Source organism: Haliotis asinina, chromosome 1 (assembly GCF_037392515.1).
Source record: "Haliotis asinina isolate JCU_RB_2024 chromosome 1, JCU_Hal_asi_v2, whole genome shotgun sequence".
NCBI lineage: Eukaryota > Metazoa > Mollusca > Gastropoda > Lepetellida > Haliotidae > Haliotis > Haliotis asinina.
Window position 1 is genome coordinate 26,333,673 of NC_090280.1, and position 28,000 is coordinate 26,361,672.

Here is a 28,000-nt window from a genome sequence, read left to right on the forward strand (position 1 = left end):
AAGTAAATTTGGTTTAATGTTGTTGCTTATTTTTCCTTTCAAACATGTACATGCACATTGCATTCACATTCTTGAAAAAAAGAGCTGGTCAATACTTTACATTGTTTGACACTAAATTTTACACTGAGTCAGTCCATCATGTTGGAATTTGAACCACAATGGCTCAGGACAATAAACACAGACTGAGAAATCTGGCAGCTGGACAATAATGTGTATGAAGTTTACGTTAATTAAAAATACATTCCTCCATTAACTACACCTGACGATTGTTTTTTACATATTAGTCATGTGTAACAAGCTTACTTTACTTGTAGCATGGGGTAGCATGAAGGCAAGGGAGACAACTAAGTAAGTTATTTATCAGATTACCTCCCCCTCACCCACTGTACATATTGATGGAAAACGTAATATGTATTTCCCCATTGACTTTAATGGTAATGTTATATTTGTTTTAAGAAGGGAGCCTGATGCTAGCTGCCATGATGACAAGAAGTGGTTGCTGAAGACAAATTCTAACCCAGATCTTCATGCCCGGCAAATGACTACCTCCATACGCTCCTTTTCCAATAGACTTGGACAGGCCTGTAATGTAATAATTATTAGTTTTAATATTTCTTAAAAACAATAAATAAAACTGACACAGTGTCCCTCCTACACACAGCATCTGTCTGCTTAGACTTGCCATGAAGGAAAGATAACTCCGTATCAGTGTGTTTAGCATTCAGTAAAGCTAAGTACAAGAAGCAAAACAGACATGTGGGTTGACACATGATGTCACCAACTTGAAAATACCAGTGATTACATTCATCTGTGGTGGGGTAGCCTAGTGGTTAAAGTGTTGGCTTGTCATGTTGATGACCCAGGTTCGATTCCCACATTGGTACAATGTGTAAAGCCTATTTCTGGTGTCCCTCCGCTGTGATACTTCTGGAATATTGTCCAAATGGGTGTAAACATTCAGTATAAGTCATTAGAGTGAAACAGTGTAACGCAGTAATAAACCCATGGCAATTTGTCTTCAGTTTTTGTTATACCATAATGCAATCCAGAAATGCTGTGTTTTCGGCTTTACGTACATTGAGTTTGTTACCGTTTTTAGAAATTCTCTAAAATGTTAAGGAACTGAATTATTTTGTCAACATCTGTGCATTTTTGTTAGGTTTGGCTCTTGTCCATTTTCTGCATTGTGATCAAATCTCATATACCAATCCAAAAAAGATGGAAGCAAAGGCCTTGTATAACAATACGTACCATACCCCTTGTCATCTTGTTTAGAAATACAGCAGTGAATATTGAAAAGTATGGTCAGTATTGACTGGATGTGCACTTATAAAAAACCTACAAAAATCTGGCACAAATTTCATCACATCACAGCTGTCAGATCATTCAGTCTTCTCTGATGTGCTTGTTACCCTATGGAATCTGATTTTACAATCCCTTGAAAGACTGCATGTGCCAAAGTTTGCAAAGTAGAGCACCAGTGTATGATATAAGCGAAAAACCCTGTCAGACATCAGCCCACCTACTTCAAAATGTTACCAGCCCCAAATGGATTTAACCAGACCAGACAATTGAAAGAAAATAACTCAATTTTTAGCGATGAAAAGGTAACTGTTTTAGTGATCATATGTGTCAACGCAGTGCTTCAGTGTTCGAACAAATCTGAATGTAATGTTTGATTTGATAAAACAATAGATTTTAGGTAAGGTGAATTTACTTGGATGTATGGAACATGCTATGTAAAGAATTTACCAAGCTCAATGGTCTTGTAACTTTACACCATCTGTCAGTCATCTTGCTTGTCTCAGCAGTCAGACAAGCCCTTATTTCATACACTGACAGTACCCTACATATTGCACTACTGTCCGTTTGGGTTCAAATGAGAACGATGAATGATTAAGTCAGTCGAAATAGGGATAAGCACACAAAACGTAAACCAGACAAATGACTCTCAAACCTCTGTACCCAACATGATCTGAGATCTGACTTATTGATCAAATGAAATTGTGGTTTAAGAAACTCATCATCAGCAGATGAAAGAATTCCGTCTGACCAATCAATTACAGCTAGCCAGCCGAATGGTCTGGTAAAAATTTTATATGTTCCACTCTATCTTAAAATGTATTTTTCAAACTGAGCATTACATTTAGACTTGACAATTACTGTTTGAACACTGAATGGTCATATCACAGGCTTGACATATATTATTACTGAAAAAGCAACAGAAATAAAAAAATCACTAAATAAAATTCTCAGGTTCATTAAATTATTCATTTTAATAAAAACTTGAGATAATTTCATTGGATTGTCTGTTCTGGTTATTCACTGGGGGGAGGAAACTTTTGGAAGTTACCAGTTTTGATGTCTAGTTGTGGTTTTGTCCTGTTTCAAACAATGCTATCATGTAACATAGTTCTACTACTCACTCTTCACACCGAAGGGTGACAAACTGTCGGGTGAATCTCAGCACAGCCCCCTAATAGTCAGGATACAGCTGCATCATCATCATGTCCATCCATCCACACAACTCGATGTGTCTACCTGACTACCCAATCCTGTTAGTCATTGCAGAAAAGCAATTGTAACATTCTAACCTGGATCTTCATAGGTATCAAGATTAAAAACAAAAGTCCAAATGATGGTGGAAGGATAGTTTTATACAGTCCCTGTTGATCAATTCTTGTGCACAAGCACATGTCAAAAGCTCATCTAGGGTTCCCAACCTGACTCGAGTGAATTCCACAGCCATGATGGGAGACAACAGTATTGAAGCCAGCAACATCTTCCAAGGCTCGGTTTGTTGATGTGGAGGTTGTCCAGCAAGACCAGACTCCAGGCTTTCACTTGACACCTCAACAACAAGGACAGGTTGATAAGACGTGCAGTATTGACAAACTTTAAAGATAACAACTTCTTTTTTGTTTGTGTGCGACATTTTGATATTGATTCTTGTGCCATTATCAAGAATCTGTATCAAAACTTGATACCCACCAACTGCTCTTATATTTCAGTATTATTGCCTACCGCTTTGAGCGTGCACTAGTTCGTGGATATGTGTCATCTATAAATATCCAGTAATAATTACTGATTATTTCATTGGTTTTTGTTTTGTGCTTAATGCAGTACTTGGATATTACCAACATGTCTCATGGTGTTAGCTTTCTTTTATCTTATACCATTCAAAAACAGGAAGAGGATTTGACATTGATAAAATGCAAATGATGAAGCCTTGTGGGGAAACACATGATGAGAAATTTGTTAATGTTTCATCTGTATGGATATTACTTTTGACACTGACTAGTGGTATGCTCACAAAATGGAACATCCCCTACTTTATTTTAATGGTATATCATATTGTAGTTTGTAGTTTAGTATTGTACAACTTTATGGACAAGGTGTTTTACTTCATGAGTGTGATGAAACTCAACACCCACCAGACTCACTAAGTTAGTTGACACATGGCATCATATCCCAGTTGTGCAGATGTACACTGATGCTGCTGATCATTGGATTGTCTGGTCCAGACTACATGTCATATAGCTGCGCCAGTACACAACACCGATCTCTTAACACCATGCGTTTTTTTCGGCAACCATAGCTAAGACGAGCCAAAACTAGGAATGGTGAACTAGACCATTCCGTACAAAAGAAAAGAAACGAACACCGATTGCAAAGCAACTGTAGCAGCACTAGTGTATAATATAAGTTATCTCTCTCTGTCCGTCCCCCTCCTCATTCATTTGTTCCTTAAAGTGTGTTAGTAGATCATGAGCTGTTTTAGCAGCACTAGTGTATAACATGATTTATCTCTCTCTGCCCCTTCCTCTCCTCATTCATTTGTTCCTTAATGTGTGTTAAAACATCATGAGCTGTTTTAGCAGCGGCGGCCAGGTAAAGGGATACATGTCATAATGTTGCAGTTACCTGAAACTATGGCAGCATTTGGTCAAGGTGACCTGACTGATAGTCTAGATTTGTATTGATCAACTCAGCACTATATTGGTTACCATAGTTACCAGCAGCTGTAATTAGAAAGTCTTTTTAGCATGCTTTGAATCTTACTCTATACTTCTTTATATGTTTTTTGTTACAGGTATTTAGTTTTGAAATGAAATGGTTCTTTTTTCTGGGACTGTGTCAGTCCAGGTTTGAGACTCTGTGGCTGGAGGACACCACCCATGTCAACACCATCAACCGTTGAGATTATGGAAGGTCATTCTGACCTCAGCTTCATTCTGGTGTTTTGATTAAATGCATTCAAACTTCCCTGTATATTGATCCTTATGCATAAACCACGTCATCATGTCAAATAAACACTGATCAAGTTAGATAACTGATGTGATGTGAAAATGACATTATTTTCAGTTGTCTCATACTGACTAATGATTAGTCTCTGAATGTGTATAATTCTTCTGGAAACAAATATTCCTGTTTGAATAGAATAGGAGACCCAGTGAGATGGGAAATTCAGAGGAAATCTAGACTTGCTTCATTTAGGACTAGGGAGGGCAAGGCAGTCGGGAAAAAATTCGAGACAGACTAAAGTAGTTGGATGTGCATCTGAGATAATTGATTACATTTACATGCAACATTAGAATACAAATATTGAGAATCCATTGGTTCATACCAATATGAAATACTTAGGCAACAGTGACAAACTCAGGAGGGTATCACCAGTAAGTGTAGGCATATCTATGGTGTTCTGTAGCTCAGTGGTCCAGCAGCTGATCCAGGTTTGATTCCAATGGGTATGAGGTGTTAGATGTCACCATGAACTCTCCGGCCGTCATGGAACACTGACTGAAATACCATGGTGACACTCATTTAGCACTACTTTTTTATAATTTTTGAACCATTTTTATCTGTTTCTTCTGAATTTAATTTAATGTCAAATCAACCATGATAGCATTTTCTCTTTCTTCAGCCTTATTCTGTAACATTTGTATATATATTGTTGTCCATGTTAATAAGGTAGTTTCCCAGTTTCTAGACTTGCTTCATTTAGGGCTTATAGCAGGGAGGGCAAGGGAGTGGGGAAAAAGTGCGAGACAAACTAAAGTAGTTGGATGTGGATCTGAGATTACATTTATATTCCACATAAGAATACAAATATTGAGAATCCAGTGGTTCAAACTAATATGAAATGACTAGGCAACAGTGACAAACTCAGGAGGGTATCACCTGTAAGTGTAGACAATTCTGTGGTGTGGTGGTAAGAGCTTGGCTTGTCCAGCTGCTGATCCAGGTTTGATTCCCAGCATGGGTATGAGGTGTTAGATATCACTGTCAACACTCCGGCCGTCATGGAACACTGACTGAAATACCATGGTGACACTCATTTAGCACTCCTTTTTCATCATTTTTGAACCATTTTTATCTGTTTCTTCTGAATTTCATGTCAAATCAACCCTGATAGCATTTTCGCTTTCTTTGGCCTTATTCAATAAGATTTGTATAGATATTGGTGTCCATGTGGTCAAAATAAGGTAGTTTCTCAGGAGGTAGCTAGGTGGTTAAAGCACTTGCTTGTTGGGCCAGTCAGGGGCTAATTCCCTTCCTGGGTATAGTATACAGGCTTTAAGGGTGACCAGTCATCAGACTGACAAAATTATACAAGGCTGTAAACTGTCAACAAAAGATAGGATAAGTCATCAAGGCTCTATTTAAATATTTACGAGGAAACAAATGAGGAAATTCTGTGCATTTGTTTTCAAAATGCTATCTTTCCATGCATGCTTGTTGTTTGCTGGTTACCTGAAACTAACAGGAAGAAAATGTATTATTTTGTTTTTAGTTCCTTAACCTTGTAATGCTTGAAGTTTGCATGCTACAAAGGCAAAAAGGAGGAAAATATGTAAGCTTTTATTTTTTTACCAACAGCAAGCAGGCAATATAGTGTTATTCACGATTTGTTCACTGTTGTTTAAGTGCAGGTTTGAGTCTCTTGTCAACATGTTGAAGAAATGTAAACACAGAAATGTATGCTGTTACAGTGTTTGCTTGTCACAACGAGAATGCTCGCTCACTCACTACTCACTCACTCACTCACTCACTCACTCATGTTGATAAATTACAACTACAGTCAAACAGTTTCTGATTATAAAGACTGATTAAAGGCTTCTTTAGGTGGAGGGAATGGTCCTCAAATTAGGGATATTTAGCTGACTAGTTGAACAAAGGTCTTTGTGCAGTAAACTAATAGCTAGTCATGTTTTGTATTTTGTTTTAGAGAGAAAATCAGTCATGCAAGCTATTTCCTATGTGAACATGTGTGTTGTAATTACATCCTGAAATAGAATGTGTGCATCATTGTGTGTTTACTCTGGAAGTAGGATTATGTATGTGCAACTGTCGACCATTGATTATGACAAACACCTGTTGCCAGACACTAAGTCAGTGGAGGATGAACTTTAGCTGGAAACTACAGCTATTGTTCAATGCTCAGAATACTGGATTCTTTCATTATGCACTGCTATTCCTCAACAAACATGCACCCTTTGGTAAAGCAAAGTTATTTTATGTACGAAATATTTAGCTATTTCTCTTTGACAGAAAACATTTCAAGTGAGACCTGGAAGAAGACTGACAATATAAAGTGACAGAGGAAAATGGTGACTTACAGTTTGAGTGAACATGCTGGCTGAAGGCTGCATGAGTGAAGTAGGCACATGTAACAGTTCCTGTTCGGAGATGACTGTCATCATTTTTCATGTTGTCGTCACCTTTACGTAGCTGCCAGAACATCTGATGACTCAATAAAGAGAATATTAGCAGAGATAGTTTGTGTTGTTATGGATGATGATAGTTGAATTCAAAAGGGAAAAACATGATGTTTAAAGAAATCAGTGTTGACGATGATGATGAGGAGGAAAAGGAGGAGGACAGCAACAACAATTATGATAAGTCCTGGATGACTTAGGCATATTTTCACTATTACTGACATATCTTTCAGAACATTTGATGACTTGATAAAGAGAATGTTAGCAGACATATTATTTCAACATTAAATTGTGAGTGATGGTTTAGTTAAAATCAACACAGATCAGATTTAAGGAAGTAAGTGATGATGATGATGATAGTTTAAAATTTACCGTAACCTGTTTTATGTTTATAAAGCTGCCATCAGCTTTGTCCAAATAACAATATGCTAATACTTCAAATTACCTCCCTATACAAGCTGGAATCCATACACATGGCTTGTGTGATATTGTCCATATGCTACAATACATTAGCTGGTAATGATGATTTCAAGAAGTTGCCCTAAATAGGGAAGCTAAACTGTGGTGTATTTATAGTTCACAGAATTTCCTGAACAGGATATTTACAGTGACATATGTCAGCCTATTCCTGTCTGAAGTAGTTGGTATCAACAATGCATACATTGATTGCTTGCAAATGAATGTCAAGGTTAAGGGTTTATTTTTATTTTTGATGCCGTGCATCACAATCAGCAGGTGAAACCTGAAGCCACATGCAACTTCATGTCTGCTGATTGGGGATCTGGGTCTGGGTGGGGAGTCTGTGTAATGAATTTCTAAATTACCCCACGCATGGTCTTATCAGACAGGCCTGATTTACCTGCTCCACACAGTCTGGGTCACAGCAATAGCTTCAGGATGGAATTACTCATTAATTACATCATGAAGTGATGCACATTTAGTCTGTTGTAGTTGTTGCTGGAACATGTTTTTACCTGCTTCAGAGTATTAGGTGATTTAGTGTTAGATTATTTCATTGATATAGCAGGCATGTGTGAACATGTGCTTGTATTTCACATCACATTTATAGGCTTTTTCAGTGTTAATTATAGATCCTCTACAGGTGATATATTACTATTATTCAAGCACAATGAAAATACAAATTAGATATTCATCTCAGTGATAGGTTGTAGGTAAGGAAAACAACCAATCACCTTGTAGGATAGGCCCCATTTTGTATTCATCTTTTAAGAGGTTTTCTAGTTATTAGCTTAAGTAAGAAGAATCAGTCTCCTAGAAACATTGTTCAGTTAAACAAAAGTATTGTCAACATAGTTAAATGAATTTCTTTGATGTGTTATATGAAACCATACATCACCTTTCTGTAAATATGGGCTCGTTTGGATTTAGTCCCCATACAAGCATGTGTTTTGTAATTGCGGCAGTGAGCTGTAGGACAATAGTGAACCAAGAAGTAGTAAATGTACCGTTATAGGAAACAAGGAAACTATAGTAATGTCACCATCATGAACAGTCATAACTATACAGAGAAGTTATGAAAGATTTACTATCAGCTATAGTAGACAAGGAATCATGATCATCATAATCTGTAGTAAACAAGTACTACAAATATTACAGATGTAAACAAGTAAAAATAGACATATCACTGTAATGAACTGTAGTAATTATATACTTCCCATAAAAAGACTCACAAGTGTAAATGTAGCCTCCTACTTCAGGCAACTGTTGTAAAATTACATTTTGCAAAATATGCCATACTGTGTATAGGTACTGTTCACACATGAACTGATGTATTGTAAAACAAATTCATAATGTTGAAAAGATTATTGTCATGAGTTCAGTACACGGCTGTTGACATGCACAATATCTGCATATGCTTTTCAGCAGTTTGATTCATGATCCTCAAGCGATTTAACTGCATAAAGTTTGCAGTTGGTGCCCCCATGTTAGTTGAGAGATCAATCTTCCATGTGACCATATACCGGTATACACATATTTAACATATATACTTATGTTGCAATAAATAGTACTTTATCTATCAAACAACAAATCATGTCACAGTTAGTAAATAAACAAATAGTGAATTTTGATGGATCTGTAAGAGGAACACTGCATTTTTTTATTCATATCCTTCTAGAAATTGTCGTTTACACTATTATTTGTTACCTTAGATAGTTATGCAAGTCTATGAGAGCTACAAAAGTGGTATGTAAACAAGAAGTGTTAACTTACGTACAACTTACAATGCAATATAAAAGCTGTTTTTTTTTCAGAAATTGTACTGAACTGAGACAATAAGCCTCGAAAAACCCTCAGAAAATGACGTACAAGTAATGTAAACACAAATGTTATAAAATATCACCTTGTATAACAATGTCAAAACCGCACATGATCAGTAATTATAGTTCATCACTTATGCTAAGATGAACTAGTTTCCCAGGTACAACAGCTACCTTGTCCTAGTTGTGTTTCAAATTTCAAATCTTATCTTTTAGCGCTGACTCCCAGGCGTGTTTTCCCATCAGATCATGTTCAAGTACATGTTTGTGGCTTTAACCTTAACTTTAGATAAGAGCTGCCATCATTTTAGGGAAGGCCATGCAGTATGTGTGTATGTGCGCTGTGGCGTGGCGTGGCGTGGCGTGGCGTGGCGTGATGGTTTGAAGTGGGGTTGTTTGGGTGGGGTGACGTGGGGTGTGGTGATGAGAGGTGAGAATGAAACATCTGGTCAGTTTCTATAGATACTGTGATGTAACAATGTGATAAACTGTTTTCAAATCTGAAATCTGACAATGGTAGTAGCTAAGATGTGGCACCAGGGGGATACCATAAATATTCTTCACACATAGTACCATGTGGGAAATTGAACCTGGGTATTCGACATGAAAGGTGGCCGCTCTGACCACTAAGCTACCCCACTGCTCCTAAGATCAAAGTAGAAAGTGCTTAAAAGTAAGCTTTATCATGGAAAAGATGCATCTATAACGTAGGCAAGATATGTCGTGAAATGGGTGCATACGGATTGAGGGATTGTTATAATACAGATTGGGTGCAGTGGTGTAGTCTCGTGGTAAAAGCGTTCACTCGTCACACTGAAGACCAGAGTTAAATTCCCACATAGGTACATTGTGTGAAGCTCATTTCTGGTGTCCCCCTGAAATATTGCTAAATATTACAGATTGATTGTGTAATATATTCTTGGCACTACGGCATATGTGGGTCCAGAATTTCTACCAAGGTACCACATCCCATATGACCCTACCCGGACACCCAATAAATAATTCATCAAATGTGTAGGAAGTGGCAATATATTCTTCACCTTGGAGGCTATAATTACAAATTTTCAGTATCTTAATTAAGAATTATGTTCAAAACAGGTGACTGTAAATGATGTCTTAATTTTCAGAGAAAGAACAAGCTTTTAATCATGAAAGAATGACATCTTACATTGTTTAACCTATTAGTCACATGAACAGGTTCGGGTACTGAGTAGTATAGGGAATGATAGTCCGAAAACACTTTTCAAAAACCCCTCTAAAAAGCCTCATTTAGTAAATGAGGCTTTGGTGGGACCATTAGCTCTTGCTATTATTGCCCCTACCACAAAGCCACGCCATCACGTTTACCGTGACTTGGCAGGCGGTAACACTGTGCCGTACGGTACGATCAATAATTCTTCTCTTACAAACCCCCTACCTGGCCCACCCCTCAAGTAGTACAGTTGTAAGTTTTGACCGACCATATAGGATCGGTGGCTCGCTTACGGCTATGTTATGTTTATATCAATGAAACAGTTTAATGTGAACCGCCTACGATCTCTTTGGTGTTCATAATAAAGGCTTGCTGGGCTTTTTGTATTCCCTGTGCTATGTACTTTTTTTTCTCGTCCTCGCTGATAGCAGACTTACGAGACTTGGATCGAATATCTTGTTTCATTCCGTTATATTTTTTGAGTTCAGAGAGGATTGAACTAAACTCCTCTTCTGAGATCTTACTGTCAGAGAGTGCCGTGGAAATTCGCTCACTCACTGTGTTCAGCTTTGCTTCGGCCAGAACCCTGATCTCGTCGTGTTTCAATACCTTACGATTAAGTCTGCGTGATACTAACTTAAGCGCCAACCCTACCAACCCTGTCACCCCAGCCGTTATTTCAATACCTAGCACTATAGGTGCAGCCACGATGGTGGTTAACAACCCAACGCCTGCCGCCCCTAGTCCCATGCTGGTTGCCATAAGGGTAGTGTCAACCCCATCCACGATATTGAAAGCTCTATTATATTTTTTACATAGTGCTTTCCGCGTGTCACGGTCTTGTTCTAGTTGACGTTTCACATCACATAGCTGCCTCAAGCGGAACCCATCTACGGTTTCCAACGTCTTCGCTACTTCCTCTACAACTGGGTACAGACCCATCCTATAATATATATTATGAAAAATATTTTAATTGAGTTTCAGTTAATAGTCTATCAATGAATTTGAAGCCAACAAGGGATAGCTTATCATTCAAGGTAATAGGTGTAATTCTCATAGATAAATAGTCTGTTGTAATAAAAACCCCTTGCAGGCTTATTGAGTAGGTTAGATGATAGGTTAGATGAGAGGGTGAAACATTATTTTGTATAATAATACGACAATCTTGGTCTAAGTGTTCGGCATACCAGTGTATTACCAACCCGGGTAAAATTTGGTGTCCTCTCAAGGAGTTTTCCTCGTCAAATCTCGTAAAGGAGACTTCTATGATGAGTGTGTAGAATCTGGAGCTTATAATAACATCCCCCCCATCATTGCCAATTGTTAATTTGTCTCTTACCCGTAACATATTTTTTTTCCCGCCCCACCTATATACTGGATTTGATAAACCATGCGGAATGAAATTTGAGAACCAGGTACCGTTGTTCTTAATCTCAGAGATAGAAATACCATCTTCGTTAAATATGATATAAGGTGAGGCGATTGTTAAGTTGAGCAACCATTTGGGTTCTTTAAAATCTGATAACGACACCCGTTTGTACACGTTGTCTTTGAAGTGCAGGATGTATAATTCATCTTCCTCACCAGGCTGATCGAATCCCTCTGTATCTCCCAGGTCGTTAAGTGTAGTGTTGGGATGATGACTAGTCATTATTATAATATTATTATATAATTTCCAACTGGTTTTCTGTTAATAATTCAGGGATTAAAGTCATACTAATAAAGTGTATGTTGTTAGGTAGGAAGATCTTGGTTAGTGATATCTTGTTTTCCACGATCACGTTGATACCCTGCAGACTGGTGTTGGAGCCGACACCCACCCGCACGTAAACGTCGCAAATTTGATCCTTGTGTCGTTTCTCCCACCCTAGTTTGACTCCCTTCACGATCTCGACGTTATCCCCCGATGATTCCCCTAGGTAGACTTTGATGGTCAGTGTTGTATTTGACGGTATACCATCTAGTACTTTGTCCACGCCTTCGAATTCAGACACCAACTGTAATGACACGTTTTGTATACCCGTTTTACTCGATAGCATGTGGAATGGTGAATTGTTGATTGGGCTGACGACTACGCTACGTCTCTGAGTTGGGACGTAAGCCACGAGCAGGAATCCATTGTTCACGATTTTGTTTAGGTAGTGGTCTTTGTTATCAGTGAACACGTAGGGGGAGGAGATCTTAATATTGAGAAACCACTCGTTGTAATCAGGTAAAAACACCCACTTGTTATCTTCAGTGAAGGCGAGGTTATATGGCCGGTTCTTTTTGATGGTAGTTCTCTCAACATCGTCTAAGTCGAACAGTTTACCCCCGAACGATGGGTATATTCTCCAGTTGTCATCACCGGTGTTGACGAGGGCGTACTTAGTGTTGGCTGTTGCTCCTGTGGTATCTATCATATCACTTAGGGCTCCACCGGAGGGGATTTCAACGCGTTTGTAAATGTTGTTTTTCAGTTGCAAGGCATACGATTTACCATCTACTCCGGGAGCGTCGAAACCGCGTGTGTCTCCGAGGTCGGAGATCCCGATATTGACGCATTTTTTCACTCCGGGCCCTTGTGCGCTGGTCATGTTACGTGAAGCGTTAAGCTGAGGTATCCTATATTTACAGGATTATGATTTATATCTAACACCGATATTGTCAGCTCAGGTATGTTACCCTGGGTTAATCTCTTATACTGCCGTGGTGAAAATGACTCGGTTCTACCGTCGTTGAATTTCTCAGTTTTAACCGGCACTGCTCTCAATATAGTGGAAGGGTGGCCTCCTTGAATGTTGTACGTTGTGCTCACCTGACCGAGATGAATGTACAGCTCTCGGTACGGTACTAGGTCGGGTAACTTCGTGCCTGTGACGGTTGTTGTTGGTTTTATCTCGTCAGGAGACATACCGAGCATCCTTGCTAATGGTCGGCCGAGCCTCAAAGGGTTTATTCCATTGTTGATTAACACCACTGTACCGTTTGAGTCGTTCATCTTGAGTTCAGCTCCCAGGGGTTTGAAGACCTCGTCGTTTAGAGAGCACACGCTGTAGTAACCGTCAGTTATTTGACTGCGAGTTCCACTGACGAACAGCTTATTGTTGCTGATATTAATGTTAGTCCATTGTGGTAGGTAGGTGATATCGCAGAGTGCGACTTCGAGTTGACCTGACGTGTTATCGATCGCGTGCGTCAGCTGAACGGCCTCACCGCTCGTTATTCCAGGAAGTGTTATGTACATATTACATATATATTTATTATATAATAGTTTTAAAATGTATTCCCCTGGTGTGTTTTACCCTAAACTGGATGTAGATTTCTCCCCCATGAAGATCGTGGTTGCTCCTGAGTTGTATTTCAATGCCCAGCTTTTAGATGTGTTCGATAAGTATAAGCTTATGGTGACTAACATTGAGGCAGTCCACGCGTGGTTCAACAACCCTATGCAGTTCTGGCAGAACCAATTCAACTTTGCCGTGTGGTGCGCTACAACGGGGTGTGGTGTGGCATTGGTCGACTCTCGGCGTGGACCGCTGAGTCAGTCTGTGTTCAAGTTCCACGTGTACTACCAGGTCAGACGTATCCTTAAAGAGATCAGTGCCCCCCTCCCACAGGACAAAGCGTGGGACGCAACAAACAACCCATACGATAGACGGGCCTACGAACGTATTTGTAATGAATTCGAAATAAACCCGAAGACGGATTGGCGTTTGCCGGGGCCGAACCACGGGTTGGGTATTCCTTCTGATGGCGTGCGATCAGTGAAAGAACTCAGTGATCTTATACTGAAACAAGGTAAACTACGCCCGGACTTTGCTTTGTCGAGTAATGAATGGAGGGATGATCGTATGAACTTTAAAGGTGGTGTTGCTTTCACAGTCCAGAAAGTGGAGCAGTCAACCGCAGACGGGTGGAAAATGTTCATGCTGGACACATCGAAAGGATTCACTCGTGCTGGTATAATACGCTTGAACGACTCGATTCGAACGTACGTGTGGTCGCTGTTGGGTGCGCAGTCACAAACGCGTTCCAACATCATCGGTAAGGGAACTGCTTACGACGCTCAGAAACAGTTCGTTGCCAACGTTGAGGATGCTATTAATTCTCCAGTTGATCTCCCGCGGGCCATCGAACGCTACCAAAACGTGTTAGAATACGCCAGATCGAAAGTTAATTACGTGTTCGGCGTGGGGTTGTACATGGCTCCGAGTGATATGCAACTGAGAATAAAAAAAGTGGTGGGTTATAACAACGAAATAGTCATAGCCACGAAGGATCAAAAGTTGGGTATCAACCCCGATATTAACACCCCCTATATCCCACACACCCAACCACGTGAAACGGGTATAGTTGCGCCACCACCGGAGCCTAAAGTTCATGTGGAGGTACCCCCGGGGGTTTCCACCACCTATCAGCAGCATATTGATAATAAAACAGCCCTAGTGGTTGGTGGGGTAACTTTGGGACTTATTTGGTTAAAGATTTCTTAGCCGCTACGTACACCAGACCCGCCACGGCGACGATGGCTGCCCACAGGTTTTGACTGAGCCACATGGCAGTTTTAGACAGAGCGCTCAACAACCACGAGACGATGCTACCCAGGATGCCGGGAAGGGCTTCGGCGGCTTTACCAGCTAGTTTAGCTAGGCCTTCCCCGAGTTTTTTGATCCAGTCTTTAACACCACCGCCTGGAGTTCCACCGCCGGCACTTGGGGGTGTGGGGGCACCCCCCACCAGTGACACCACCAAGGTTGATATGATGAAACCCAATGCAGTCAGAATGCTGGCGATGGTGATCCCTTGCTCCCGGAATAATATCCGAATCCTGTTGGCTAAAGTTGTATCTTCGTTCAGTATTCTATCGATTGTTTCCCGAATGCGACTGATCTGGGATCGAAGATGTTCACGATTCGAGGAAGCGGCTTCCAATCGTGTACGTCTCTCGTCTTCTAAATCACGTATTCGTTCATTGATGCGACGCTTCATATCATCGTCGTCAGTTTCGGTGAGTTTGGTTTTTTCCCTAGCGATGTGCTCGTCGATTTCGTTCAGTTTCCCCATGTTGTTCACGAGTTCTCCACGCACGCGTTTCACGGCTTCGTCTAAGCCACGCAGTTCCCTTACCGGAAAGTCAAACCCCGGTAACGGTTTGTCCCAGTAGGTGCTCAACAGTTTTTCTATGCTGTCCGAGGCTTCTGTAGCACGCTCTGGCGTCATTTCATCTATAGTGGTGAGGTGGGATCTGGTAGCTTGCAGATCTTCTTTAACGGTCTTAGGTATTGCACCACCGTAATCACGCATGTTTAGATGTTCACGGATAAATTCAGCACCACCATTGCGGCTGGCTAGAGTTGACAAGGCCAGTGGTTTTTTAGTGATCTTGTTAAAGAGGTCAACCTTTGGGGCAGACTTAAGACGTAGAACACCCTTTGTATCAATAAAAAAATCCTTATGGTATCGACCCTGGGGTTCAACGTAGTTTTTATCACTTTTTAAACTTTCGTAATAATCATTTACCGTTGTTTCTAAAAGTTGTTGGCTCAATGGCAAACTAGTAAATGAGGTCTCCTGCTCATCATCGAATGCCTGGGCACTATCGTCCCACATATCATCCATAGGTATGTCTTCATCCATTAGTATTAAAAATATATTTCTTTTATATAACAATGTACGGTAGAAAATTAGATCCTTTCAGAAAATTGAGAGAGCCATTAGGTGCCAGAGCCGTGCGACAGTCGGTGACCATCACCAACAATCCCAGCAAGATAGACCAGAACCAAACTCTGCTGGTTAGATTTCCAAACCTTGGTGAGAATGACCTCATTGTACCAGGCACTGTTCGACTGGCGTTCAATATCACGTTGACCTCCGACAACGACAAACGCGAGCTAGTGCGGAACGTGGGTCGAGCTATCATCAAGAAAACGACCGTCAAGATCAGCGGTAACGAGGTACTGAGCATCGACGACAGCGACGTGTTTCACTGCTACAAGGATCTCTGGAAAAGCGAGAGAGAACGAGTCAATGATGTGTACCAGGGTATCAGCAAATCAACCCGGGCGCGTATAGGGTATGTCTTCACGACAGACCAGCAAGACAAGCTATCAGACGGTGAAAAGGCCATCGCTCTAGCATACGGGAATCGATTCTGCGTGCCGCTCGACTTCGAGTTGCTCACGGGGCACGCGCCGTTTTACCAGGCCGCGCTGGGTGATAGGCTAGAATACGAGCTCACGTTTAACGACTATAGCAAAGTAGTGCGTACGCCGAACGGTGATGAGGCCAGTTATGCCATAGACAACATCTCTCTGGAGTTCGACATGGTCACTAGCCCGGAGCTGGCCAGGCAGGTTCGAAGTCAGTACTCTGGGAAGATGGCTATCCTGTACGATCGCGTACTGAGGCATAGATCAGTCGTGCGAGACAAGAGCGACACTGTGTGGAATATCAACCTGAACGTGCCGGCGCGATCGATGAAAGGTATCCTGGTCGTCCCCGTGGAGGATTACGATCCATTCCGGAGGGACAGCGAGAAGTTTTTCAACCCCGAGATTGAAAAGGTGGAAGTGACCATCGAGGGCGTGCCCAACCAGCTGTTCAGTCATGGTATGAGACCACACCAGCAGTGGGATGAGATAAAAAAGCTACCAGTGGGGGGCTACATAACAAAGGACCTGGACCTAGGCTCTGTGCAGATCGGTGAATACCTGACCACCAAGTACGCCCTATGGTTGGACATGCGATCCACGGATGATGATAAACTGCACGGTAGCGGGCGTCGTATAGATAACGGCAGCGAAGGGATAACCATCCAGATTAATAAGAAGGCTCAAACCGCTGGTAAGTTGAAATTATATCTGTACGTTATTATGGACGCGCAACTTAATATAGACAATGGGAGATTCGTGCAAGCCATCTATTGAGGGGGGGACACCCCCCCACACCCCCCGAGGGTACCCACCACTACCCACTGACCCACACTGCGCTATCATATGCGGGCAGACTGGCTGTGGTAAGACCGTTTTCGTGTTGGATATGTTGGAGGGTTACTACAAGGATGTGTTCGATAACATCGTTATCATGTGCCCTACTCTGAGCATGAATAAAACGTACGCGCGACCTTGGGTGATGACGGACCCGGATGTACACAAAATCGACCCTGGAACACGCCTGCAGGACTGGTTGAAAGCTCTTCACGAGAAATTTAAAGGGGAACCGACGCTGTTCATACTGGACGACTGCAGCGCTAATCGCGAGATAACAAAAAAGAGAGACATGCTATCGTACCTGGCCTTCTCCGGCCGGCATGCAAATCACAGCGTCTGGGTGCTAACGCAGAAGTTCAACTCGGTGTTGAAAGACCTCAGGGAGCAGACGCGATGGGTGGCCTTATTTCACTGCAAGGACAGGGATTCGTTTGAGGAGTGTTTGAGAGAGAACGATGTGATGAGTAAATTAGAACGGGAACGGGTGAAGAAACAGCTCGCTGAAACTAAACATGCTAAGCTCGTTCTAAAAACCGACCAACCAGTAGCATATATAGTTTGCTAAGCAAAGCTAAGTAAAAGCTAAGCAAAGCTAAGCAAAGCTAAGCAAAGCTAAGCAAAGCTAAGCAAAGCTAAGCATATAGCTATGATATTTGAAGTATTTGTCGTGTGCAACTTAACTTTCATTTCTCTGTGTTTTGCCTGTATCGGGTATTATATAGTTAAAACTAAATCTTACTTGTTATATTATAAGATGGAGTGTGAGGAATTGCTCGAACAATTGTCGCCCGCAGGCCCCACTGATGACAAGCGAGAGAAACTGGTGGCGTTGGCTGTTGGCGGCAAAGCAAAACATTACTTTGGAGACTACACCCCGGATAAAATTAACAAAATGTCAGCCGAAGAAATCGATAAGCTGTACGCTAGATACGAGTCCCGGCTCGGAGCAGAAATGACAAAGACAATAGGATCGGCTATGACCCAGATATACACCGGTATTGTATCACAATTCCTTCCCATTCCACCAGAGCGCCGACTTTACCTGTGGGAGGACCTAGATAAAGACCCTTTTATCGAACACGCCGTGAGCTCTATCAGCTGCGGGCTGTACCACAAATATGGTATGTTGTTGGCTCCAGTGACGGCGGCGATTATCACGGCAAAACATTGCCAATTTGAGAGAAAGAATAATAATAATAGTATAGATGTCCGAGGTGACGGAACCAGTGACGGTGGAAACCCCAGTGGAGGAGACCCCTTCAGTGGAGGTACCTCCAACAGTAACCAGACAGAAGAATCCTAAGAGAGTAGCTGCCGGTAAAAAACGGTGGTGTAACCAACATAAAGTGACCAACCCAACCCGACTGTTGTTGGTTGTAGGCGTAACTGCTGCCGTGGTTATAACATGGTTATACACCTCCCACAGTGAGCCACAACCCAACAGTGAGAACAGTGAGGGTATGGGGGTATCCCCCATGGTAGACCCGCATATCATGTTATAATTTAAAATATTTTATATCATATACATAATGTCTGAGGGGAAAACGTTCGTCAACGACGCATACCACGCCACAGTGGTAGCCAGTCTAGCAGTAGGGTACGCTCGGTTGACTAAAATGGTGCTTAAACAACCAACTATCAAGCTAGATTTCAACCTGCAGGATATGGGTATGCTCATAATGAACCTTGGTATGGCGATGGCCACAAAAGACATCCTAGTAAAACAAGGGATCATACCTGATAATATAATGAAATAAATATAGGGATGGCCACGATAGCTATGATGGTTGGTGGGGCGTTAGTGAATGCCCTGGCATTTTCCGGGAGTAATTTCCTCTTCTCGAAACTACGAGATGATCACGCGGCTGAAATACAGGAAGAAAGGAAGCGACACGATCTCGCTACTGAGAAATTACAAAGAGCACAGGCCGAGTACGTTAAAAAACGCCTCCAGAGGATCGATTTTATTAACGAACAACTCAAGCGTGAAAACCATGCCATTAAAACATTCTACGATGTCGATGAAGGAATGAAAGAATACTACCTACTAACTGGTAAACGATTGGAAGCGCTCAATAAACCCACACTCGCTCAGTACTACACACCATCCAAGGGACAAATGAATCGTGAACTGGGCTTCATAGTGTTTGGTATAGCAGCTACTGCGTTGGTTGCTAAGCAATTAAACTAAAATACCTATATAAGTAAACATGAGACCCGCTCCATACCGATGCGAATATATACTTATGGGGAAGACCGAGGCTTGTGGTAGGAAATGCAGGAATCAGGGGTTCTGTTGTTTCCATATGGGAAGTCCTAACTACATGTGTTCTGTGTGTGGTATCGGGGTTAAAGGACACTACTGTCTATGTAAAGCTCACGGAGCGAACGTAGTCAGACATCAACTCATATACGAGAATAAAAAAGGCTACATAAAAGAACGTAGGCGACTGCTCAAGATAGACTCCAATTAGAGATTGGTTCTCTTAGGTGTAAACATGTCTACTGTACATTCTTGAATATGGAAGCCTATCTTACGGTAAAACAATTAAAAGCTATAGCAAAACAGCTTGGATGCCGGCGTTATTCAAACCTGGGGAGAGCCGGGTTAATCGAATTGTTATCAAATAACCAAACACTGATCGATGCCTACATAGATTCACACAAGCTGTTGGAAGACTTACGAGAATTGTGGCCAACAAACCGAGTTTGGTTAATAAGTGATTACAAGAAATAAAATATTTTTTATCAAGAGTGGAGGAGTTACCTCCCCTTACTGTGAACCAATTAGACATTAGTTCTCTTAGGTGTAAACACAATGACTACTGTGCGCGAGCTCAAGAGGGTCGCAAAACAGAGAGGTGTTATCGGGTATTCTAGAATGCGGAAGCCAGCATTGTTGAGATTACTAGGTTTAGAAGTCCCTCCTACAGTAAAACAGTTAAAAGCTCAAGCGAAACAGCTTGGATACACGGGTTATTCAAAATTGGGGAAAGCCGGGTTAACTGCATTGTTATCACATACCCCCGTAGCACGTCCCACTGTAAAACAACTGAAAACCGAGGCACACGATTTGGGTTTAGGCGGGTATTCCCGTATGAGAAAACCACAGCTTGTAGAATTATTACGACAGAATAGAGCTATTGACCTACAGTTTGTGCGCACTGAGCACGCCGTAGGCAATTATTTGAGAGGTTGGCGCATGCACATTGATAGAAACATAGACATTACAGATATTAAGCCTCTGATAGCTGATAAGGTCAACCAGGAACTAAATAATCTAGGAAGTATCAAGTTTCAGATCACAGTGAAAATGTCACTCGATAAGCAGGTTGGGAGTACCACTGAGTATGTTCAACCTTACTTCCGAGGCAAACAAGAGGTCGTCACACATGCAGAGACCATTGACACATCAATCGATAATAGTTTTCAGCAGATACGAGAATACCTAGAACGCTACACACACATGGGGTCCGGGTGGGTTGTAGATAAAATCGATAACGTCTATCTAGACATAGCTAAATACGTGCCGTTCAGAGGTGGGTCATACCTAGCCTTGCCTCCCTACTATAAGAACAAACAAGCCATAGTAAACGTTAAGAATAGAGGAAACGATTGCCTGAGGTTATCTATCAGGTCAGCCTTATTTCCAGCTGCCACTAATCCGAACAGGCCTTCTAATTATCCACAGGACGATGGGCTCAACTGGGATGGTATAGATGAACCCACCCCAATATCCCAGATCACTAAAGTAGAAAAACAGAATAATCTGGCTATAAATGTTTTTGGACACGAAGGTAATACAACAATAATACACAGGGTCAGCCCGGTGAAGGATTGTCAAGTTATTAATTTATTCATGATTCAAAAAGGTGAAACGTATCACTACACGTGGATAAAACATCTCAGCCGGTTGTTGCACGACCAGTCGAAACACGTTGGGGAAAAACACTTTTGTGTACGATGCCTACACTGTTTCAGTCGGGCCGATTTATTAGAATCCCACCTGGAGGATTGCCAAGGTGTTGGGCAGACGGCCATACGAGTCGACATGCCTAAGGAAGGTGAAAATATCCTAAAATTCGACAATCACAAGAATCAAATGTCTGTGCCTTATATTATATACGCCGACTTCGAAGCCTTAATTGTAGGGGAATCATCCACTAGTGGGAGTTTCACACACAAAACACAAGAGCATAAAGCCTGTTCGTTTGGATACATTGTCGTCCGTTGTGACGGGGAAACGAAAGCTCCGGTAGTGTATAGGGGTCCTGACGCGGCTGAAAGGTTTCTAAAGTGCTTGCAGGAGGAAGAAAAAATTATTAGGAATGCATTGTATAAAATCGCTCCAATGCGTATGACCAGAGCCGACAAGCTAGCTCACACCAGTAGCACTAACTGTCACGTGTGCGACTCACCACTTAACGGTGATTCGGTGAGAGATCACTGCCACATAACTGGTAAGTATAGAGGCGCCGCTCACAACGCGTGCAACCTCAAGCTTAAAATCAATCCTAAGACAATAAACATCCCCGTTGTCTTTCACAACTTGAGAGGATACGACTCTCACTTGATCATGCAGGCCATCGCGAAAATCGATGGTAATATATCGTGCATCCCAAACAACATGGAGAGATACATCTCCTTCAGCTTAAACGGACTTAGGTTCATTGACTCGTTTCAATTCCTCCTGTCGTCACTCGACAGTCTGGTCAAGGCCAACAATACCTTCCCTATCACCGATCGATACACAGACGCCGAGACTAGACACCTGCTCATGAGGAAGGGCGTATACCCATATGAGTACATGGATAGCTGGGCTAAGTTCACAGAGACCAGACTACCTCCTATCGACTGCTTTTATAGCAAGCTGAATGAGGCGTCAGTCTCACGAGACGATTACTCGCACGCGATTAACGTATGGAATAAACTGGGTTGTAAGAACCTGGGCGATTATCACGATCTGTACTTGAGGACAGATGTACTGCTGTTAGCCGACGTGTTTGAAACGTTCAGGCGGACCTGTTTAAAGCAGTATAAACTCGACCCCGCATGGTATTACACCAGCCCAGGTCTGTCGTGGGACGCCTTGCTTAGAAAGACCGGAGTTAATTTGGAATTGCTCACAGATTACGACATACACCTATTCATTGAGAAGGGCTTGCGAGGTGGGATTTCCATGGCATCCAAGCGATACGCTAAAGCAAATAATCAATACGTGAAAGGTTACGATCCTAACAAACCAACCAATCACATTCTATACCTCGACGCAAACAACCTGTACGGCTGGGCCATGAGCCAGTATCTACCTACAGGGGGATTCGAATGGGTACCAAACGTTGATGTTATGAGCATTGCACCAGATTCGAACAAAGGGTATATCCTCGAAGTTGACTTAGAGTATCCCAAGGCATTACACGCATCGCACAACAGCTATCCCCTTGCACCCGAACGTATGAAGGTTAACACAGACTGGATGTCTGAGTACCAACATAACTTGTCAGGTGGTCGTGTGGCGGACGTTGAAAAACTCGTGCCTAACTTAATGAATAAGACCAAGTACATAGTTCACTATCGCAACCTACAGCTGTACCTGTCATTGGGTATGAGGCTGACCAAAATACACAGGGTGCTCATGTTCGACCAGAGCCCATGGATGGAGCCCTACATCAGAATGAACACAGACCTACGAAAAAAAGCCACCAGTGATTTTGAGAAAAATCTCTACAAGCTCATGAACAACTCGGTGTTTGGTAAGACTATGGAAAACCTTAGGAAACGTGTAACCGTGAAACTGGTTAGATCTAGTGAGGAAGACAAGCTCAGGAAATTGATAGCCAGTCCGGCATTCAACCGTAATAAAATATTCACAGACGACCTAGTTGCCATACACATGAAGAAAAGCCACATAAAATTCAACCGACCTGTTTACGTTGGGATGAGTATCCTCGATTTATCCAAACACCTGATGTACGACTTTTACTACAACGAGCTTAAGAAACAGTACGGCGACAGGTGCGAAGTGCTGTACACTGACACGGATTCCCTGCTGATGGAGATTCGAACCGAGGATATATACGAGGATATGAAAAAACACATCGATTTATACGACACCAGCGACTATCCTAAGACCCATACCATGCACAGCACGGTAAATAAAAAGGTCCTAGGTAAGATGAAGGACGAGTGTGCTGGCACGCCAATAGCTGAGTACATAGGTTTGAGACCTAAGATGTATTCCATATTGAAAGCCGACAATAGTGAGATCCGGAAGGCTAAGGGGGTTAAGAAGTATGTGGTGAAACAACACATCAAACACGCCAGATTCAAGGAGGCTCTGTTCAAGACCCGTACCTTTAGGCATAAGATGAACACGCTTAGAAGTGATGGACATAAGATATACGGACTGACTATAAACAAGACGTCCCTATCGCCTATGGACACGAAACGTTGGATAGCTATTGATGGTATAAACACATACGCGTATGGACATGAAAAAATTTGAGGCTATTTATTACAGCCCGCGTGGATATTGGAAAGGAGCTAGCGCAGTAGATAAGCTATCTAAAATGGCACGAGTATCACCAGAGAAAGCCAAAGCGTGGCTTGAAAAACAAGCCCTGTGGCAGATCTATTTGCCGGCGCCACGCTACGTACCTAGAAGGAGTTTCGGAATTAACATACCTAATAGCATTCACCAGGCAGACCTACTGTTCCTACCTCATGATAAGAGGTACAAGTATGCCTTAACCGTAGTGGACGTAGCCAGTCGTTACAAGGAAGCCGAACCCTTGACCACGAAAGATTCGGCTAAAGTAGCCAAAGGATTAGAACGCATATACAAACGCAGCCCGCTGACTTGGCCAACAGAGCTGCAAGTTGATCCCGGACGGGAGTTCATGGGTGCCGTTTCACAACTGCTAGCCAAACACGATACAAAGGTCAGACGTGGCACGGCCGGAGCCCATCGCAGCCAAGCTATAGTTGAGAGATTTAATAGGACTTTGGCTGAGCGCTTGTTCGGTCATCAATATGCTAGGGAAATGACCACCCCTGGAAAACGATCGACTGAATGGGTAGCGAGTTTACCCGAGGTGGTGTCGGCAATCAACCATGAAATAACCCGGCTCACTGGTAAGAAACCGGCAGACGCTATCAAACTAAAATCAGTGTTAGCAGAGTCGTCTGCTCCATTGCGTGGGAAGGAGAAACAGATACCAGATAGGGCCTTAGTTAGGTATCTATACCAGCCGGGGGAACACGAGGGTGATAGCCGTAAGCGAGCCACCGATCCTATATGGTCGGTCAAAACTTACAACATAGATAAAGTGGATATGAAAGCCGACGAACCTAACTTATACTACTTGAGGGGTGGGCCAGGTAGGGGGTTTGTAAGAGAAGAATTATTGATCGTACCGTACGGCACAGTGTTACCGCCTGCCAAGTCACGGTAAACGTGATGGCGTGGCTTTGTGGTAGGGGCAATAATAGCAAGAGCTAATGGTCCCACCAAAGCCTCATTTACTAAATGAGGCTTTTTAGAGGGGTTTTTGAAAAGTGTTTTCGGACTATCATTCCCTATACTACTTACTGAGACAGGGTCCACCTCATTACCCACCTGTCCCGGGTATCAGAGCTACCCGTCCCCGCCCTACTTGGAACACAGTGCTGTGACATATTTTGTTACCTGTTCTTGGCATGAACACTGATCCCCATCCACCATTCATTTCCCCATCTAACACTGCTGCCTGATAATCGTTAACAACAGCGAGATTGGATGATGTCAGTGGGGATGATTGTTGAGTGATATAAGAAATATTCTTCATATGTCTGTTTTTACCCGTTGCTTGGATATTTCAAGATGTTGGAAATGTTATTTACCATCATCCTTATGCAATGATTGAATGACATATTGTCACAAAACTGGCACTGTCAAATATAATCCTCAAAATTTCCTAATGCAAATATAAAATCATTATTTGCTCATAAATATATGTATTCAAACAACAGAACAGAGGTTTAAGAAGAGTTTTCTGTAAATTACTACAAACTTTTAATGTTAAAAACCTTAGAAAGAATAATGTACATGATCAAAATGTTTGTTTCATTTTTGTAATGAAGGCCATGTCTAGGATCAGTTTCAAATTCTTTTCATTTGTAAACATTACCAGTTTCTTAGGAACAGGTATCTCCCTATGATCTCAACTGTCCACAAAGATGAATAGCAGATGGAAAACCTGTTCAACTCAAGAAATATCAATATACTATTATCTGTTTCAGTATTTCTAAAAAGAATTTTTGAAATTAGACAGCATACAATATGTTTATATATAATATAAAAAGTATATTTATATTTCCATGTGATTCTGCAATGTGAAAATATAACAACACAACTGTACTATAGGCTTGAAATACTGAATAAACCTCTGTGTGATAACCTTACTTCCTGTAACCTGACTGTGCCTGCCTACACCATATTTCACCTAGCTTTACCTGCATGTTATGGCCTGCATGTTTAATCAGATCGAAGTCCTTCATATCACGCTGGATTGTTTGACAAACAAAGAGCTAGAAATTCATTGTGTTTACCTATTGAAAAGTGCATTTCAAAAAGCCATGGTCATCAGATAAATTTTGTAGATTATCAGTTGTTATATGTCAGAAGTATTTTTGAGAATTTCAGCTGATATTACCAGTGTACAACAGCTGCTTTGTAGGCTGTATATCTTCTTGCATATGAGTGGCGGGCGGGCGGAGTGAGTTTGTGACGGTCGTGAGTCTCCCACGTTTAAAAATCATGTGCAGCTGTGGCATGTTATCAATTTCCCCGTTGGAAAATCAAAATAAACAAGTACAACGGCATTACAAGTATAGGAAGCAGGATATATAGAACTGACTAGCCTCGTACAATCAGGCAGTATTTTGTAACAACATATAATACACTTAAACAGTACAAACTATGATCCTTTAAATCACAACCTATGAAAACCCTTTGACTATTATACGTTACCACATACTGTCATCTGCACATGATGTCACCAGCAGAAATAGTATCCGAACTGCAACACAACCAATGCATCCAAGAATTCAAGACTGTCAATCAGAGTTCATTTTGTTAGGTTTGTAATGCAAAATAATTGCAAAGTCATATTTCATAGCATACGTAACTCTGTGAAATAGTCGAAAAGTTGAAAATCTTTATTATTAAAAGCGATTTATCATTGTTGGAAAAGGCAATTTTCACATAAGACTTCGATGGCAGAAATGTCGATGATGTCGATGCGGAAAGTAAATTAGGAAAATAAGGTCCCAAATATATCAAAATATGTATGTAACATGTTACTGGAATAAATTCATAAAACGTGCGAATTCTGTGAGAAAGCTGAATTTCTTGGTGTACCAATGTCGCATTCTCTTATCATTCTCTAAGTCTGGCAGTTCTCTCTCACTTGATATTCTGACGAATATCGAAACAAGGACATATTATATTTTAAGATGCATGTGACGGCTGGTTCGTTACGGAAGTTCGTCATTGTAATTGTAGACAGTACTGCCTGAGAGTCAGTCATTTCCATGGAATATGTGCTCAGTGTAAATACAAATAAAACAAAAGCTGCTGTGTTAAAAATGGCGGTAAATTGTCCAAATCAGAAAACTAGTTGTATAACAGAGAATACTTAGATGTATCTAAGGACACGTATTTCGAAGTGTACATTTTGCCCATACGTTATCATCGTATCATCATGCAAATATTAAATGGGCAATAGGTTTTAATGGGCATTTACAAAGATTTTAAGAAATTGGGCAATGTAAATTTTGCAAACATTTTTTTAAAAAATATGTGATGCCAAATGTACGAATTATGCTATATGCGACAGAAGGTTTGGGAGTTTTCTCGTCTTTAAAGCATTAGACAAAGGTTAACCTGTATGCCTCTAAGATGCTTTAGGAGTTAAGTTCAATACTCCCAAATGAGATGATTTATTATGAATATACGTTTCCATTATGTTTTAGATGCACACAAACGTATCAAATACTGGTACAGTGTATAAGCCTGTATCACGATTACCTATGAAAGGTTATAACATGTGTCTGGTCTATGTTTTGTTGGTATGTCCTAACTGCACTCATTTAATCTCTACCACAATGTCACTATAATACATATCCCAGCACGTTCAAAATAAATTTGTTCATGAGCACTAGTATCACAAGTAATATTTACAGATTGATATGTGATTCTGCCATTCTTTTGAACTTAAACTACGTCTGAAACGTTTTCTAAAATCATTATTGTTCTCTGATTCAGTACTGAATCAAATGTAGTATACAATGAAAAATTTTCTGACCGTACATTCAATGCGGGTCAGAGATGTCTTCTGCGTATACACGTACAAGCTTGACACTAAACGTCCGCTGAGTCGCTTGGTTGACGATTACCTTGTGGTGCAGTCTGGCTGTTGCTGCACCACTACTATCGTGTAATTACACATTTAGACGCCGAATACAGCGCTGTGGACCCACTGACGGTCTTCTGTGTTTGAAGGGAATTACCCCCAAACAATACCTCTCCGAGATATATGTAGCAATATGACAAACTGTGAGTGGATCCACTCAAACTGTACATTGAGTATCTTTATGTCGGGGAGACGGCGAATGTGTGTACCACTACATCGAGTTGACACTCAAGCCGTGCATGCCGGTTAGAGGAATATTTCATTGACAAACGGTGTCAGCAACATTGAACTACTTTACATCATGAATACTTACGGAGCCACGAACATATTTCCTTCATGGCCACACCGATCCAGCATGGCGCGTAGTTGCGTCATCGGTGGCCCT

General features: G+C 41.5%; 1 long non-coding RNA gene across 5 annotated transcripts; it reads right to left on the reverse strand.

Moving 5' to 3' along the window:
• On the reverse strand, nucleotides 1–28,000 carry LOC137289574 (uncharacterized). 5 transcript variants are annotated; one of them, XR_010957187.1, is made up of 5 exons: nucleotides 27,929–28,000; nucleotides 26,179–26,220; nucleotides 6,621–6,751; nucleotides 5,182–5,315; nucleotides 2,642–4,800 (listed from the first exon to the last, which is right to left on the reverse strand). It is a non-coding gene; the product is annotated as an uncharacterized lncRNA (long non-coding RNA). The 5 variants fall into 5 exon arrangements; XR_010957190.1 differs by having other exon boundaries at nucleotides 6,621–6,744; nucleotides 26,172–26,220; nucleotides 27,929–27,997; XR_010957188.1 differs by having other exon boundaries at nucleotides 6,621–6,744; nucleotides 27,929–27,994.